Source organism: Physeter macrocephalus, chromosome 1 (assembly GCF_002837175.3).
Source record: "Physeter macrocephalus isolate SW-GA chromosome 1, ASM283717v5, whole genome shotgun sequence".
NCBI classification, from domain to species: domain Eukaryota; kingdom Metazoa; phylum Chordata; class Mammalia; order Artiodactyla; family Physeteridae; genus Physeter; species Physeter macrocephalus.
The window spans coordinates 92662651-92681163 of NC_041214.2; the positions used below are offsets into that span (position 1 = coordinate 92662651).

Consider the following 18513-nt stretch of genomic DNA (forward strand, 5'->3'; position numbering starts at 1 on the left):
TTTCTCCACACCCTCTCCAGCATTTATTGTTTGCAGATTTTTTGATGATGGCCATTCTGACTGGTGTGAGGTGATACCTCATTGTAGTTTTGATTTGCATTTCTCTGATGATTATGATGTTGAGCATTCTTTCATGTGTTTGTTGGCAATCTGTATATCTTCTTTGGAGAAATGTCTAGGTCTTCTGCCCATTTTTGGACTGGGTTGTTTTTTTGATATTGAGGTGCATGAGCTGCTTGTAAATTTTGGAGAATAATCCTTTGTCAGTTGCTTCATTTGCAAATATTTTCTCCCATTCTGAGGGTTGTCTTTTCATCGTTTATGGTTTTATATTTCTGTTTCTGTGCCAGTGTCTTTATATTTTAAACTCTATTTTGTCTGATATAAGTATTGATACTCTAGGTTTCTTTTGACTTCCATTTGCATGGAATACGTTTTTCCAGCCCCTCACTTTTAGTCTGTAGATCTGAACTGAATCTCCTGTTGTCAGCATATATATGGGTCTTGTTTTTGTATTCATTCAGGCAGTCTGTGTGTTTTGGTTGGAGCGTTTAGTCCATTTACATTTAAGGTAATTACTGATATGTGTGTTCTTATTGACATTTTGTTAATTGGTTTGGATTTGTTTTTCTGGGTCTTTTTTCCTTTTCTTCTTTTGTTCTCCTGTGATTTTATGACTACCTTTAGTGTTATGTTTGGACTTCTCTTTTTTGTGCATATATCTATTGTAGATTTTTGGTTTGTGGTTACCATGAGGTTTTTATACAGCAATCTAAAATAAATATTTTTATTTCAGTTATTGTATTCTTCAATTCTGTTTGGTTGTTCTTTATATTTTCTAATTCTTTGTTAAAAATCTCTAACCTCTCACTCTGTTCATCCATTTTCTTCTTGAGTTCCTTGATAATCTTTATGAGTATTACTCTAAACTCTTTCTCAGATAGATTGCCTGTCTCCACTTAGTTCATCTTCTGGGGTTTTATCTTGTTCCTTCATCTGTAACATAATCCTCTGCCACCTTATTTTGTCCAAGTTGCTATTTGTATTTTTGTGTATATGGTATATTAGTTATGTTTCTCAACCTTGGAGAAGTGGCCCTCTGTAGGAGGCGTCCTACGGGTCCCAGCAGCACATTCCCCTCTTGTTACCCAAGCTGTATTCTCTAGGGGTTCCCCCTAAGAGGGCTGCTTGGGTCCTTCTGTTGAGGCAGGCTATGTGGGCAGTCTGGTAGGCTTGGTTGGCCCCTAGTTTGGTTGGTGTCAGCCCCTGTCTTGTACAGATGCTGCTGGCTGCTGTTTAGTGTGGTCTGGTCATGAGATGCCTGGTTTTGGAATCCAAGTGGGCTCCCCAGGGCTAGTGCTGGCTCCCTGGTGGGCAAAGTCAGGATCCTGAAGACTCTGGGGCTGTTGCCCACCCACTAGCAGGTGAAGCCAGATCCTGGGGTTAGTGCCAGACTACTGGCAGGCAGAGCCAGTTCCCAGGTCTTGCTGCAGGGTCCAGGGATCTCAGAGCTTGTTTCAGACCATTGGTGGAAGGGGGGCAGTTCCTGACACAGTTGGGTATGGAGTCTGGGGTGTCCTGAAGTTTGCATTCACATGATAGTGGGCAGGGCCAGGGTCCAGATGGTCCCAGGGTAGGATCTGGCCTGCATTGCAGGATCGTGGATTTCTTGCTTCTGGTGTCTGCCCCCTGGTGGGTGAGCCTGATCTAGAGGCTTGTGCAGGCTTCCTGGTGGGGGAGGGGCTGGTACCTGCCCACTGGTGTGTGGAGCTTGGTCTTGGCCCTTTGTTGGGCTGGGCTGTGTCTAGAGGCTTTTGTGGGCTCTGTAGTCTTTAGGCAGCCTGTCTGTGGATGGGTGGGGCTGTGTCCCCACCAAGTTAGTTGTTTGGCCTGAGATGTCCCAGCATTAGTGCATGTACAGGCTGTTGGGTGGGCCCAGGTCTTGACTCTAATGAGCCAATATGGCAGCTTCCAGGAGTGTTCATGTGGCTGAATGTTTAATATGTCTGCAACTAGTGTCTATATCCCCAGGGTGACCTGTAGCCACCCCTACCTCTCCAGGAGACTCTCCAAGACCAGCAGGTAGGTCTGGCCCAGGCTCCTATCAAAGTATTGCTTTTGCCTTGCGTCCTGGTGAATGGGAGCTTTTGTGTACTCCGTTTAAGAGTGAAGCCTCTATTTCCCCCAGTCCTGTGGGGCTCCTGCAATTAAGCCCAGCTGGCCTTCAAAGCCAAATGCTCTGGGGGCTCATCTTCCTGGTGCTGGATCCCCAGCTTGGGGACCCTGATGTGGGGCTCAGAACTGTCACTCCTGTGGGAGAACCTCTGCAATATAATTATTCTCCAGTTTGTGGTTCACCCACCCAGGCAGTATGGGATTTGATTATATTCCAAGTCTGCCCCTCCTACCTGTCTCATTGTGGTTCTTTCTATATATCTTTAGTTGTAGGAGATCTTTTCCTGTAGGTTCCAGTTTTTTTTTGTTTTGTTTTGTTTTGTTTTTTATTGATGGTGGTTCTGGAGATGGTTGTGATTTTGGTGTGATCATGAGAGGAGGTGAGCTCAGGGCCTTTCTACTCTGCCATCTTGGCTACAATCTCCCATCCCACAGCATTTTGATTAGAAACCATGCTCTCAAAACTCACTTTCTTGGGGCTTCCCTGGTGGCACAGTGGTTGAGAGTCTGCCTGCTGATGCAGGGCACACGGGTTCGTGCCCCGGTCTGGGAAGATCCCACATGCCGCGGAGTGGCTGGGCCCGTGAGCCATGGCTGCTGAGCCTGTGCGTCCAGAGCCTGTGCTCCACAACGGGAGAGGCCACAACAGTGAGAGGCCCGCGTACCGCAAAAAACAAAACAAAAAAAAACTCACTTTCTTGATAAAATGGAAACACACAGAATTTTTATAGCAACATGAAGATAGTACATACATATACAATTTGAACAGTATGTTTTGAGGCAGATACCTTATCTTGCCATTTAAAACAAGAAAGGTCATATTCATAGATGACATTATAGATATTCAAAACTGAAATAAAAATAATCTCCTCCAATACAAAGTTAGAGAAATACGAGAAATTAAAACCATAGTTCTTGAAGCCCTCATAGCGCAAGATGAGAAAGGCAAAAGATCAAGTGGAATAACTTCTGAAGAAAAGCCACTGCGTTTGGTCAGGAAGAGGTAATTAGTGATCTGAACAAATAACATCAGAGAAATACCAAGGTGTGAAGCTTAACTTTTTAGACAAGGGCTGAGAACAAATGGTTCAGGAGAATATAAATGGGAAAAGGAAAACTGGGCCATATCTTCATGAATAAATGATAGAGAGAGGGACTGATGAATGGAATAGGGTACCTTGTTTTTCGATCTAAGAGAGACTTAAAGATGTTAAAAATCAGCAAAAAGCAGAGTGAATGAGACTCTAAGAAATTTTCAGAAATTAAAGGTGTTTGAGGGAGGCTCCAGAGAGGTAGAAAGATGAGAAACATAAGCCAAGGGGAGAAACTGGCTTCATGACAAGTCAAGAAATAATTTTTAGATTCAGAGCTGCTGTCCCAGCAGCTACCACTCACTGAGGATTTGCACCAGAATCAAGCCTACTTGTGTATTGTATACATAGACAATAGAGCCCAGCTGACTGGATTTTTGTATATTCTTCTATTCCCCAGGAGAGAGAGAGCTCCCATAGTGGAAGGAGTGTGGTCATTTAGTCACCAGGCACAACACTGCTTCTGTGGCTACTTCTCAGCTCCTGCATGTCATCAGCATCACCTAGATTTCCAGCTGACTTGGGAGGGGCCATTCCAGCTGACTTGAGATGGACACTGCAAGTTTGTATCTAACAGTTTTGGCTTAGATTCTGAGAATCAAATAGAAGAATTTTATAAACAAAGTTTGAGGAATTAATGACTGTAGTTTTAGCCTTGGTACACACTCTGCATATTTAGATAGTCAGACTTATAATGAATTCTAACTGGGATGTGTTCCCTCAGGAACTTAGTAGCCTGAGTCTTCAACTAGGTTACACTGCTCAGAACTGTGGCCATTCTCAAAGTGAAAACTCAGGAATCTTTAAGAGGAAATCAAACATTTCCTGCTCCTCTTAGGAGCAGAAAATCTATGGAGTACTGTAGGGAAATTTCCATGGAAACTTGTCTCCCCCCTATAGCATATCTAGAGGATCCCTCCATGTTACAAGTCCACTTTTCTGCCCCCAAGCCTGGTCCTGAATGCCTTTGAGGGTTCACTCAGAGATGGCACAGGAAATACTCCAGCAATGTGCCCTCTCACAGGCTATTTATTGCGTGTGTAGAAAGTCACAGAGAAGCACTTTTGTACCAGTCTTATTCCTGTCCTTTGTTTTCTTCTTGCCTTTTTTTTTTTTTGCCTATATCTAATTTATATTTTCCTATATAACATGCATCCATTAAAACCACTTTAAATGCTTCTTGGGAACAACACAGTACATAAGTAAAGAAGAAGTAAGTGAAAGCTACTGGCCTGAGGATTCTGCCCCAAATATTCTATTTTGATGCACTTGATGAAATTAAGCCTTCTTCCTGACTAAAGCTCAGAGAAGAGCCAGGCCAACCTGATAATTTTGGAGTGACCTTTCTCCTGGCACCACTCAGCCTTGCAGAGTTATTCTCCAAGCAAAGGCATCCAGGCAGGTTTTACTACTCAGTGCCCCAGGAGGAAGGGTCTGTGCCTCTCTGTAATAGGCCCTACCTCTCTCTCTCATTTTCATCAGCCCCTTCTGGTGGCTTCATCAATCCATTTGTGCTTCATGTAGAGACTTTCCTTAAGCAGACTGTAAGTAGATGGCCTGAAAGGAAGTGCGTGTGTGTGTGTGTGTGTGTGTGTGTGTGTGTGTGTGTGTGTGTGTACGCAGGCGCATGGGTGTTCCTCAACAGTATCTTTATGTGTATGGCCTTAAGCTCATTTTAGATCCTTTTGTATTAACATCCGTTGTTTCTCCCAGTCTCATTAATTACATGTTAGAGAATATTGGTTAAATACCTGCACTGTGCAAAGGTGTCTTTGGGATTTTTACTATCCATAATGTAACTGAGTCTAAATTGGTAAAACAGAAAAAATAAAATTTTAATGGATAATTCAGTAGCTGAGGGACTTCTGGTCTGGACAAGATGGCATAGACCTCTTTTTTCCTGCTCCTTCTCCCTAAGCACAACTTTATATATCCTAGAAATGACACAAGAGACAAGCAAAAGATGACTCTGAAGGGTGCTAAGAAGAAGATGATCTGGTTTGGGAACCCAGGACCAGATGACAACACAGAGGCAGGGCATCTTGTGTCCCCCAACCAACGGAAGGCAGCCACCCAGACCTTATGTTTTTCTGACTTCCCACTTGGCAACAGAAAGTAGTCCAGTAGCTTGTTCTTCCCCCTAGATGTAGTGGGAGTCCCTCTGACAACCTCAGGCAAGGGGGAACAACTGGGAGTCCTGCCAAAAATAAGTGACCAGGGGAAACATTCTTCTACCCTGCTGGGCCAGAGACTCCTCTCTTCTATGGAGAGATACTGATGTGGATGGGAGGAACCAGTAAGAGACACCCAGGTAAAGCAGGTGGCCCACCGGGGAAGCCTCTTTGTCCCCAAGGGCCAGAGACTCTCCTCCTCTGCCCAGAGACATTAAGGCTGACTGGCGGAATCATGAAAAAGAACCTGTCACAGCTAGCAGCCCTGTAGCTAGCAGCCTGGTCCCAGAAATCACATTATCTCTCCTCCCTGCCCAGAAAAACCTGGGTAGCTGGAGGGGGGGCGGGTTACTAATAGAAGGATTTCCTCACCTGCTTCCCTTAGGCAGTCACAAAGTCTCTGAAAATTAACCTGTTGTTGGAATCACAGCCCACAAAAGTAGGCTAAGACTCATGTTAAACCTAAATAGAGTAAATTCCTGTAAAATAAAATATTCAAATAGGTCCCAGATTGTCCTAACACAATAGACAAAATGTCCAGGATATAAATCAAGAACCTAGAAAATCACAACTTGAATGAAAAGTGAAATCAACTGATGCCAGCACTGAGATGAATCAGATGTTGGAGTTATCTGATAAGAATTTTAAGGCAGACATTATAAAGATGCTACAACAATCAATTACAAATTGTCTTAAATAAAAATGTAGAAAATCCCAGAAAAGAAATAGAAATTATGCAAAAAAGAAACAAGTGGAAATTATAGAACTGAAAAATACAATAGAAATTAAAAACTTGCTGGATGGGCTCAACAGAAGACTGGAGATGATGAAGAATAGAATCAGTGAACATGAGGACAGAACAGTAGAATTCACCCAATATGAATAATGGAAAAGAGATTGGGAAAAAAATGACCAGAGCCTCAGGGACCTGTGGAACAATAACAAAATATCCAACATTCATTTCACTGGAGTCCCAGAAAGTAAAGGAGAAAGAGTGGGGAAATGAATAAGCATTCAAAGAAACAATGACTGAAAACTTCCCAAATTTGATGAATGACATCAACATAGAGATCCAAGAAGCTGAATGAACTCTAAACAGGATAAACCCAAAGAATCCATGCAATACACATCATAATTAAACTTTTGAAAACTAAAGACAAAGAAAAAAATCCTGAAAGCAGCCAGAGAGAAACAATGCATTCCCTATAGGGAAACACCAATTTGAATGGATTTCTCATGTGAAATTGTGAAAAAGGAAATGGCCAAATATCTTTTTAAGCACTGAAAGAAAATAACTGTTGACCCATAATTTTATATCTGGCAAAACTAGTTTTCAGAAATGAAGGGAAAATAAAAACATTCACAGATGAATGAAAACTAAAAGATTTTGTGACTAGCAGATACACCCTGGAAAGACTGGACAAAGGAAGTTCTTCAAACAGAAAGAAAATGACAAAAGGAAACTTAAACATCAGAACGCAAGAAGAAACAATAGAAAGATTGGAAATATGAGTCCATACAATAGACATTTTTTGAGTATTAGATGGTGTTATAATTTGTTTCAATAAAATATGATTTATAAAACCCAAAAGGAAAAAATCTCACAAAAGAAATAGAAGTTATGCAATGAGTTAACAATGATATGTAAAGGTGGGGAAGGTAAAGAGACCTAATTGGAAGTGAGGTTTCTATATTTCATTTTAAATGGTAAACACTGTGATACCAAGTACAGAGTTATAAGTAGCACCCAGAGCAACCACTATGAAAACTGCAGAGATGAACTCAAAAGTGCTATAAATTAAGATGGAATCCTAAAACATGTTCATATAACCTGCAGAAAGGCAAGAAAAAGAATAAAGAGCAACAACAACCAAAGGAAACAAGTAGAAAACAAATAATAAAATAGCATCGTAAAGGGCTAACATATCAATAATTACCTTAATTGTAAATGGTCTAAACATACCAATCAAAAGACAGAGATTAGCAGAGTAGATTAAAAAATTAAAAAACCAAATCCAACTATATGCTGCATATAAGAAACTCACTTCATATTCAACCACAGGTAGGTTGAAAGTAAAAGGATGGGAAAAGATATACTATGTACACATTAATAATAGAGAAATAAAAAGCAGTGACAATATTAATATCTTATAAGGTAGCCTTCAAAGCAAGAAAATTATCAGAGAAAAAAAGGGATATTATATAATGATGAAAGGATCAATCTGCCAGGAAGACACGATATACTAATCTGTATAAACCACAGAGCCTCAAATACATGAAGCAAAAACTGTTAAAGCTGAAATGAGAAAGAGAAGAATGTGTGATTATAGTTGGGAATGTTAACACTGCTCACATTCAGCAACCAATAGAACTGTTAGGCAAAAAATCACAAGGATATAGAAGATCTGAACAACACAATCATCAGGATCTAATTAACATATATAAAACAGACCATCCAACAACAGTAGACTACATTTTTCTCAATTTCCTGTGAAACACTGACCAAGTAGGAAAAAACAACCACATAAAACATACCATAAAACAAATCTTGACAGATATAAAAGAATTGAAATCATAAAGTATGTGTGCTCTATGGTGGAATCAAACTGGAAATCTGTTAAGAAAGACAACAGGAAACTCTCAAAACACTTGGAAACTAAGCAACACACTTCTAAATAATTATGGGTCAAATAATAAGTCTCAAGGGAAATAAAAAAAAGTATGTAGAACTAAATAAAAATTAAAACACAAAGTATGTAGGATGCAACTAAAGCAGTATTGAGAGGTCTAAATGATTACATTTAAAATGAGGAAAGGTGTCATATCAATAACTTCTTTCCTCCAGAAGCTAGAAAAAGGAGCAAAATAAACCCAAAGCAAGCAGCAGGAATGAGATAATACAGAAAATAAAATTGGAAATAGGAAAAAGTTACTGAAAAAAAAAACCCCAAGGAAACAAAAAGTTCATTCTTCAAAAAAATAATGCATTTGGTAAACCTCTAGCAAGACTGACAAAAATAGAACACAAAACACCAATATCAGGAATGAAATCAGATATATCATTCCACATAGTGCAGCCATTAAAAAAAATAAGGGAGTACTACATACAACTGTATGCTCATAAATATGACAACTTAGAAAAAAAATGGAACAATTCCTTAAGAACCACAAACTGCTAAAATTCAAGTACGATGAAATAGACAATCTGAATAGCCCTATAACCATTAAGGAAATTGAATTTTTAATTAAAAAGCTCTCCAAAATGAAATCTCAAGGCCCAGATAGTCTCACTGGGTAATTGTATCAAACCTTTAAAGGGTAATTAAAACTAACTTTACACAATCTCTTCCAGAAAATGGAAGAGGAAACATTTCCCAACTAATTCAGGAAGACAGTATAGAGCCAGACAAAGATATGACCAAGAAAAAAAGAAGGAAAACTACAAACAAACATCCCTCATGAACTTAGATGCAAAAATCCTTAACAGAATATTACCAAATATTTTAATACACAAAAATAATTATACACCACGAACAAGTGGGATTTATTCTAGGTATGCAAGACTGATTACCAGAACAGTCAAAACAATCTTGAAAAATACAATTGGAGGACTTATACCTTCCCATTTTAAAATGTACTATAGGGCCTCCCTGGTGGCGCAGTGGTTGCGTGTCCGCCTGCCGATGCAGAGGAGCCGGGTTCGCGCCCCGGTCTGGGAGGATCCCACGTGCCGCGGAGCGGCTGGGCCCGTGAGCCATGGCCACTGAGCCTGCGCGTCCGGAGCCTGTGCTCCGCAACGGGAGAGGCCGCAGCAGAGGGAGGCCCGCATACCACAAAAAAAAAAAAAAAAAAAAAAAAAAATGTACTATAAAGCTAGCATAATTGAGACAGTGTGGTACTGACATAAGGATAGACATATTGATCAATGGAACAGAATTGAGAGTCCAGAAATAAATCCTTATATTTATGGTAAATTGATTTTTGGCAAAGCTAGTTAGGCAATTCAATGGGGAAAAGACAGTCTTTTCTACAAATGCTGCTGGGTCATTTGCCAATAGCCACATGCCAAAAAGTGGATTTAGACCCTTAATTCATAGCACACAAAAGCAGTTAACTCAAAATGGACAGTGGACCTAAGTGCAAGAGCTAAAACTGTAAAACATTTAGAGGAAAAGGTAGTAAAAAGCCTTTGTGTCCTTGGATTACTTAAAGAGTTCTTAGCTATGACACCTATAGCATAATCCTTAAAAGAAAAATTTATAAATTGGACTTCATGAAAATTTAAAACTTTTGCACTTCCAAAGACACCATTAAGGAAATGGAAATACAAGCCACAAACTTAAGAGAATATAGTGACAAATCATGTTTCTAATAAAATACTTCTAACCAGAATATATAAAGAAATCTCATAACTCAATAAGAAGACAAAGAACCCAATTTTTAAAAATAGACAAGATTTGAATAGCGATTTCACCAAAGAAAACAAAGATGGCTAGTAAGCACATGTAAAGATGCTCTTTATCATATCATTAGTCATTAGGAAAATACAAATTAAAACCACACACCCACTAGAATGATGATAATAAAAGAGACAGACAATAATAAGTGGAGGCCTAGACATGGAGAAATGAGAATCCTCATAATTGCTGATAGAAATGTGAACTGATGTAGCCACTTTGAAATGCCTTTTGTCAATTAAAAAAAAAAACCACATTCTAAAAAAAAAAAAAAGGTTCTCAAGAACCTAGGGGCAGGACAGGAATAAAGATGCAGATGTAGAGAATGGACCTGAGGACACAGGGAGGGGGAAGGGTAAGCTGGGATGAAATGGGAGAGTGGCATGGACATATATACACTACCAAATGTAAAATAGCTAGTGGGAAGCAGCCACATAGCACAGGGAGATCAGCTCAGTGCTTTGTGGCCACCTAGGGGGGTGGGAGAGGGAGGGTGGGAGGGAGACGCAAGAGGGAGGAGATATGGGGATATATGTATATGTATAGCTGATTCACTTTGTTATAAAGCAGAAACTTAACACACCATTGTAAAGCAATTATACTCCAATAAAGATGTTAAAAAAAACCCACCACACCTTAAACATAAATTTACCATATGACCCAGCAATTTCACTCCCTGGCATGTACCCAAGAGGAATAACATATTCATGTAAAGACTTGTACATGAATATTCATAGGAGCCTTATTTTTAATAACTAAAAATGTAGAAAAAAATCCAAATTTCCATCAACTGGTGAATGGATGAACAAAATATGGTATATCCATACAATGGAATTCTATTCAGTAGTAAAAAAAGAACAAATAACTGATACGTGCTACAACATGGATGAACTTCAAAAACAATATGTTCAGTGAAGGAACCCAGATGCATAAGACCACATATATGATCCAGAAAAGACAACTCTGTAGAGACAGAAAGTAGATTATGGGTTGCCTGAGAGTGGGGTGCGAACAGGAATTGACTGCAAGTGGACAAGAGGTTCCTTTCTGAGGTGATGGAAGTGTTCTAAAATTGGATTATGGTGATGGTTGCGCAACTGTATACATTGACTAAAAATCATTCAATTGTACACTTATAAGGAGTGAATTCTATGATACATCTACTATGCCTCAATAAAAATCTTAAGTATAGAAGATGAAATCATTTCAAAATGTTTTCTCTGCATATATAGAGTGATAAAAATCCTTTTAAATGGCTAATTTTAATTAAATATTTAAATTTTAATTAAAAATTAAATTCTAATTTTAATTAAAATTTTTTCCTACTTTAACAGAAGGAAATTGAAGTGAAACTAGAGGATCTGTTAAACTTCAAATCGTTCATTTCAAGTTTTTTTTTTTTTAAAGAGCCCTTCCAGATTATGAAAAAAGACAAAGAAAAATGCTGACCAGTTGATTTCAAATGGACTACCTGGTATAAACATGAGAATGCTAGCAACTCTCATATTTCCTCTAATCTCTCCGCTCCTCACCTCCCATCTTAATCTTATGGTCAAAGTAAACAAAGTTCCCAGTTACATTTATTTTAGAAAACCTGAAAAAGACACAGTTTTTGTTCAAGATATTTTCTAACTTCTGCAGAAGGATGGCCATCTTAAAAATCAAAAGCTGTTCTGGTCTTTTACAACTCTGTAGAGTAAAACGCTGAACTTTTCTTGGGGTAGTGTCATGGACACAGAGTTCTTAGAGTTCATTTTAAGATCCAATACATCAAGACAGGAACTAGCCAGGCATTCGGACTTCTTTTCATTATCTCAAACATATTCACAATTCTTGAGAAACAAAGATTTACATTTCAGTTGAGTCATTAGACAGTTTGACAGCACAAGAGTCTTAATTTCTTACACTGAATAGCAGGTAAATACCACAGAGAAATTGTAGGCAAGATACAGCATAGTCAGGTTTTGTATTCCTGAAGACCTCATCTGAACCTGAATTAGTTAGTAAATTCAACCTTTCTTTAGACACTCAGGTCATAAATATACTGTACCCTATAGATTCCATTATCAGAAAAGTGATTTACAACATAGTATCTGAATTTTTAAAAAAAGTACTTTTAGGACCTGTTATTGATCTTGTTTAGTCTCCTTTTAAGTTAAAGGTGATGCCTGTCTTAAAGAGAGGTTCAAATTTTGGTTTACATATTTCATCCTTATAGATGAGATATTCTGTCTCCATATACATAAATATTATTTTATCAAAGTTTATATTTATAATCTGCTTTACAATAATCATTCTCACAATTAGTCAGTGTTGGTTTTATATTTAAGACAAATTCTCCATTCCCGAGTTCTTTATTTTTATTCATTTTATCTGGATTTCATCATCACACAGCTTGTGCAAGAGGTTATCTCTCATACAGGCAATCTTCCTTAAGTTTATGAAAGCTATCAGTGGCCCTAAAAATTCAACCATATTTTGGTGTAATTTTTTCTTTAGAATATTGTAGCAACTGCTCCATTATCTTTTGGTATTGAATGTTGCTGTGGTAAAACATGAGGACAGTCTGTGGGGATGTTTTTTTTCTCTTCTCAGTATCTCAGTGGTTCTTAAAGTATGGTCCCTGGATCAGCAGCATTAACATCACCTGGAAATTTGTTAAATTGCGAATTTTCAGTCCCCATTTTATAGCTACTGAATTAGGAACATGGGGTATAGAATCCAGTAATCTGTTTTAATAAACCATCCAGGCACTTCTAGTGCATGCTAAAGTTCAAGAACTGATTAAATATTTCCTTTTTCTGCCTTAATACTTGAAGATTTCTTACCTTGAAATTCAATAGCCTAATCCAAAATATCTTAGAATTGAGAGCTCTCTATCAAAATTTCCTGGATTCATCTTGCAATGTGTACTCTGGCTGGTCATGAATACCTAGTAAACAAATTAATCACTTGGCTTTTATGACTGGATGGCCATGTATCTCAGGATAGTTTTAATTTATGCCTGTTGTCCCAGCATATTTACTACTAGTGCCCCTTTTACTCTCAAGACATTCCTAGTTTGAATGATAGATGATTATTTATGACCAGTGAGTCCAATGGTTTGCAAAATACCTATGACTGATCAAGATGCTGTATGGACTCTGTGAAAGCCCTGATAGGAGATTCAGAGTAGAGGCCCATAGGGTTTTTGAGTAAAATCACACCTGTTTTGAAAAGTTATTATCCTTATTTTGAGAGAGAACTCTTGGCTTCCTATTGGGCTGTGGTAAAGACTGAACACTCACTTGACTAAAACAACAGCTGCCCCACATGAACTGGGTGTCCGATCTACCAAGCCATAGTCAGGCATGCCCAGTAACACTCCTGCATCACGTGGTATATTTGGGACTGGGCTTGAGCAAGCGTAAATTGGATAAGCAGCTAGTTCTCACTCCTGGTGTGCTACTCCCATTGCATTGCCAATCCTGCCCTTATACCATGCTTAAGCCGCATGAAGTGCTCTCCATGGCCAGTTGATTGAAAAAGAAAAAAATCTGAGCCTAGTTCATAGATGGTTATGCATGACAGCTGGAGATGACTTCTGCAATGCAGCAGCCTCACCAAGGAGTGACCCTTCAGCAAAATAAAATGGAAATTCCATCCAATGGGCATAATTTTAAACAGGACATCTCATTGCCCATTTTGCCCACAGGAAAGCAGGCCTGTGGAGCAGCTCTATAGTAATGCATGGACAGGGGCGAATGATTTGGCAGGATAGTCGGGGACATGAAAGGAATAAGATAATGAGGATTGGTAACAAGTTGGTCTGGGAAAAGAGGTATGTGATGGGATCTCTCAGAATGAACTCAGAGTGTGAGAATATCTGTGTCCTATGTAAATGCTCACCAAAGGGCCTTTACTTCAGAGAAATTTTTCTTTACCCAGGTAAGCATGATGACCCTCCTAATTTCAGCACTAGTGACCCTATGATCAGTTATTCAATGCCACATGTTCCTGTGGGTCAAACCAAATTGATTACCCACACCAGCTCTTCTGCCTATTAAAAGAACCAGCTCCAAATTGTTTCTGGCAATTTGGTGCCACTTATTATCTCTTCCATCCCAAGCTGCCATCATCCTTATTGAAATCACAGAATCTATTTCAATGTAAGTATTTTCCACCTTCATCTCTGACCTACAGAAGGTAGCCACTGTGGTGCTTTTCAAATACGTTGGCACTACCTTCATTAATGCATTTCTCAATGTTCTCATGACAGTTGTGGGATGGCTTAGAGGGTAGTACATAAATCCACACCGGCATTCTCATCTCCCTAGATTTTTCTATTCCTTCCTCTATAAGGGATTTCTGGCATCTCAACTCAGCCTTGGTGAAAAGTGAATCCAATTTTCAGTCTACAAAAAGATAAAATAATTAGAACTCTACCAACTGCAGGTGATAGCACATTGAATGCAGACTCTCTGATAAGTGCACCTATATAATCATTTTTAGCCTAACTGAAATTCTTTTCCTCCATTTCTAGTGTAGTACCCTCATAATTCAGTTCCATGTTTATTCCTCTGGGGTTTTGCTGATAAACATTAGTGCAGTTTTGCAACTCTTTTACCATGCAGGCCTCTTGCTCCCAAATTTGACTGTGTAGTTGGCCACATGCATTTTAGGATCTGCCTCTAGCTGTAGATGTGGAAGCAGTGAAGGAGAGCTGGGGAGTGTGTGAGGAAAGCTGGCACTCACTTGCCTGGTAATCACCTCAAGTAGGGTCATTACAGGGTCTTCAGGCAAGGCCGGCACCATCAATCAGGTGTAAAGAGGCTGCTTCTGGCAACAGAGGCTCAGTGGTGTTTGCAACTAACAGATTCCTAGAGTCATCTGAATTCTTCTAGGTTGAGTATTCCAATTCCCTGTGTTCCTGATATCCTGTCCCCTTTTCTTTCTCACTTTTCCCTGGATATCTGTCCTCTTGTCTGTTTTTGTCTCTTTCTGTTGCTCTTTTTGTTTTCCTTCCAAGCTGTGTGTCTTCATACTTAAGCTTTTCTCTCTTTTGCTCATCTGTCCTCTCAGCTGACCACATACTTTTACAGGATTCTAATACCCCTGTGTAACTTCTGCTTACACAAAAGTTGCCATGCTGCCACCACCCCTGACCCCCCAAAACCCACACACCCTTCAGTTTGAGTGTCCTATTCCATCTGACTCTCTGAACCTTTGTCTCAATTCTAAATTCTTGAGAGACTCTGATGAGCCCTACTTGGGCCAATGTTCTGCCTTGGTCCAATCTCCAAGGATGGCAGAGTTGCTTAATACCTAGGGCTTCCCCTCTTCTGGGTTTGGCTGGTGAGGTTCTCTAAGAGAGAGGTTTGGGCAGGGAGGATCCTGTGGAGAATGTAAAAGAAATATAAGCTATGATCCTTGTCTTTAGGGAATTGAATATCATGGACTCAGAACCTGCTGTGCTTCATTAGTAGAATTCTGGCTCCTTTTTGAATTTCTATAATTGGATATTGCAGAAAATATAGATGAAGTTAGCCCAAGGCAGGTTTATACCAATAAAGTTCTAACTTACTGAAGATCTGAACTTTCTTTCCTAAAGATTAAAACTAAATGTAGTAGACTGTAGTATTTATGGAGTACCTACTTATCCCCAATGCTTTGCACATATTTTATTTTATTCTCTTCTCTGAGAAACTCTATGGACAGTTATTATCACCCTTTACCCAAGTCTCAGAGATATTAAGAAACTTTGCAAAAGGACCCACAGTAGTAAATAGAGATTCAAACTAGAGTTTGCTAGTCCAGAGTCCATGTTTCTTCTGGTAATAATACAAAGCTGTCTCTCTAACCAGAGCAATAAGAAACTTACCTTTAGTTAGAACTAAATCCACCTCTTCTAGCGGTCCTAGTGTCTCAGAAGGCACCAGAGCAATGCAGAAACCAGACATGTTAAAAGTGAATTGTGCTGGCTTTGTTTGTTATGGCATAGCCTAGGAAGGAGGCCACATGCCACTACTCAAGCTACACGTTGCAACATGGTCTACGTGCCACCATACAGGACTCATAATTTCTCAGGGGCCACACAAGACCTTATAAACCCTCCCTAGATGCCATACCAAGCATTAATCTCACCCTTACAAAGGCCTGTGGAAGAAAGGAAAGGTCAACAAAACAAAAATCACATTATGTTTGGGTTTTTAGAAAATAAACTCACAGGAATTCCTAGGTTTCCTTTTCTTTCCTATGTATCTCAGGCAGGGTGCTGGAGAAGCCTACAAACAGCAACCACCAACGGGTGCAGCCAAAAGAGTCCTCCATAATGACTGTTCACCCAGCCAAGGAACCAGAAAAAGAGCATGTTAGCAGAACAGAAAACGTTGTTTGCAAAACCAATCCTACTCCATCCAAACGCCAATGGAAAACTGTCTCCTCCACTGTAATGTCTGTGGGACTGAGCAGGGAGTTGAATTTTCATCCCTCAACCATTGCTACCATTCTGCTTCTCCCATCAGGGGGGCGTATGCAAGGTCAGTGATAGCAGGCAGTACTCCTGTTCCACCACTGGGGTAGTGTCAGCATGACTAAGCAAGGAGCTGAGCTTCCAACCCTTACTTATCAGCTAGGAGGCAAAAGGAGGTTGTTGAAGGTGGTGCTAGTCAGCGCTCTTCTTCCTTCCTGCCCTTGTGTCAGTAGGGCCCAGGGGGTTGCTGAACTTCTTCCTCTACCAGGTAGCAACGAGATGGAATGAACTGGGACATATTGGTGGTCCACGTTCTCCACTCTCACCATCTTTCCATCCCTAGTTTAAGTGGAGCTCAGCAGAGAACTGAACTTCCACACCCACCCACTAGCAATGAGGTGGAAGGGGAAGTAAGAGGTGGAGCTATGTGGCACTCTAATCTCCCCCCTGCTGTCAGTGGGGCCCAGCAGGGAGGTCAACTTTAAACCCAGCAGCAATGAGGTAGTGCCAGTTGGTATCATAGGACCCAGGGTTGTCACAGGACCCAGTGGGGTACTGAATATCCACCTCCACCTGACCTGAGCACTACTCTTAAACAGGGTGACTTCTTTCCAAAACAGAAAAAGATTGCATGTAGAATCTAACAACATAATAACCAAAATGTATGAGATACAACTGAAAATAATTCACCATTCTAAGCACCAGGACAATCACAACTTGAATGAGAAAAGGCAATTAGCAGATGGCAACAATGAGATGATTCAGATGTTGGAATTATCTGGCAAGCACTTTAAAACAGCAATCATAAAAATATTTTAACTACCAATTACAAACATTCTTGAAACAAATGAAAAAATAGAAAGTCTCGGCAAAGAAATAAAGCTATAAAAAAGAATAAAAAAGAAATTATAAAACTGAAAATTACAATAAATGAAATAAAACTCACTAGATGTGCTCAACAGTAGACTAGAGATGACAGAGTAAAGAATCAGTAAACTCAAAAACATTAATAGAAGCTATCCAGTCAACAACAGTAAATGAACAGAGCCTCAGCGGCATGTGGGACAATAACAAAAGATCTAACATTTATGTCATGAGAGCCCCAGAAGCAGAGGAGGAGAGTAGGGCTGAAAAAATATTCAAAGAAATAGTCAAAGGCTGAAAAAATGTCAAATTTGATGAAAGATGCTAACTTACAGATTCAAGAAGATTAGAGAGAGAGACCTTCAAGACGGCAGAGGAGTAAGATGTGGAGATCATCTTCCTCCCCACAAATACATCAGAAATACATCTACATGTGGAACAACTCCTACAGAACACCTACTGAACGCTGGCAGAAGACCTCAGACTTCCCAAAAGGCAAGAAACTCCCCACGTACCTGGCTGTGTGGCTGACGGGGTCTTGGTGCTCTGGTGGGGTGTCAGGCCTGTGCCTTTGAGGTGGGAGAGCCAAGTTCAGGACACTGGTCCACCAGAGACTTCCTGGCTCCATGTAATATCAAACAGCGAAAGCTCTCCCAGAGATCTGCATCTCAACGATAAGACCCAGCTCCACTCAACAACCAGCAAGCTACAGTGCTGGACACCCTATGCCAAACAATTAGCAAGACAGGAACACAACCCAACCAATTGGCAGAGAGGCTGCCTAAAATCATAATAAGGTCACAGACACCCCACAACACACCACCGGACGCAGTCCTGCCCACAACAAAGACAAGATCCAGCCTCATGGACCAGAACACAGGCACTAGTCCCCTCCACCAGGAAGCCTACACAACACACTGAACCAACCCTACCCACTGGGGGCAGACACCAAAAACGGTGGGAACTACGAACCTGCAGCCTGTGAAAAGGAAACCCCAAACACAGTAAGTTAAGCAAAATGAGAAGACAGAGAAACACACAGCAGATGAAGGAGCAAGGTAAAAACCCACCAGACCAAACAAATGAAGAGGAAATAGGCAATCTACCTGAAAAAGAATTCAGAGTAATGATAGAAAAGATGATCCAAAATATTGGAAATAGAATGGAGAAAATACAAGAAACGTATAACAAGGACCTAGAAGAACTAAAGACCAAACAAACAAGAATGAACAACACAATAAATGAAATTAAAAATTCTCTAGAAGGAATCAATAGCCGAATAACTGAGGCAGAAGAACGGATAA

General features: G+C 39.9%; 1 protein-coding gene across 3 annotated transcripts in view; it reads right to left on the bottom strand.

Annotated features, from left to right (window-relative positions):
* SLC15A2 (solute carrier family 15 member 2) overlaps positions 1-18513 on the bottom strand; it is a 98221-nt gene that overhangs the window by 31577 nt on the left and 48131 nt on the right. The window contains exons 24-25 of one of the 3 annotated variants that reach the window (XR_008617412.1): positions 16100-16208; positions 11452-11726 (exon numbers count right to left, since the gene is read on the bottom strand). The gene's annotated coding sequence lies outside the window, so the exon portion shown is untranslated. Of the gene's footprint in view, positions 1-11451; positions 11727-16099; positions 16209-18513 lie in introns of those variants that run through there. The other 2 variants (XR_008617413.1, XR_008617414.1) reach the window with 2 other exon arrangements.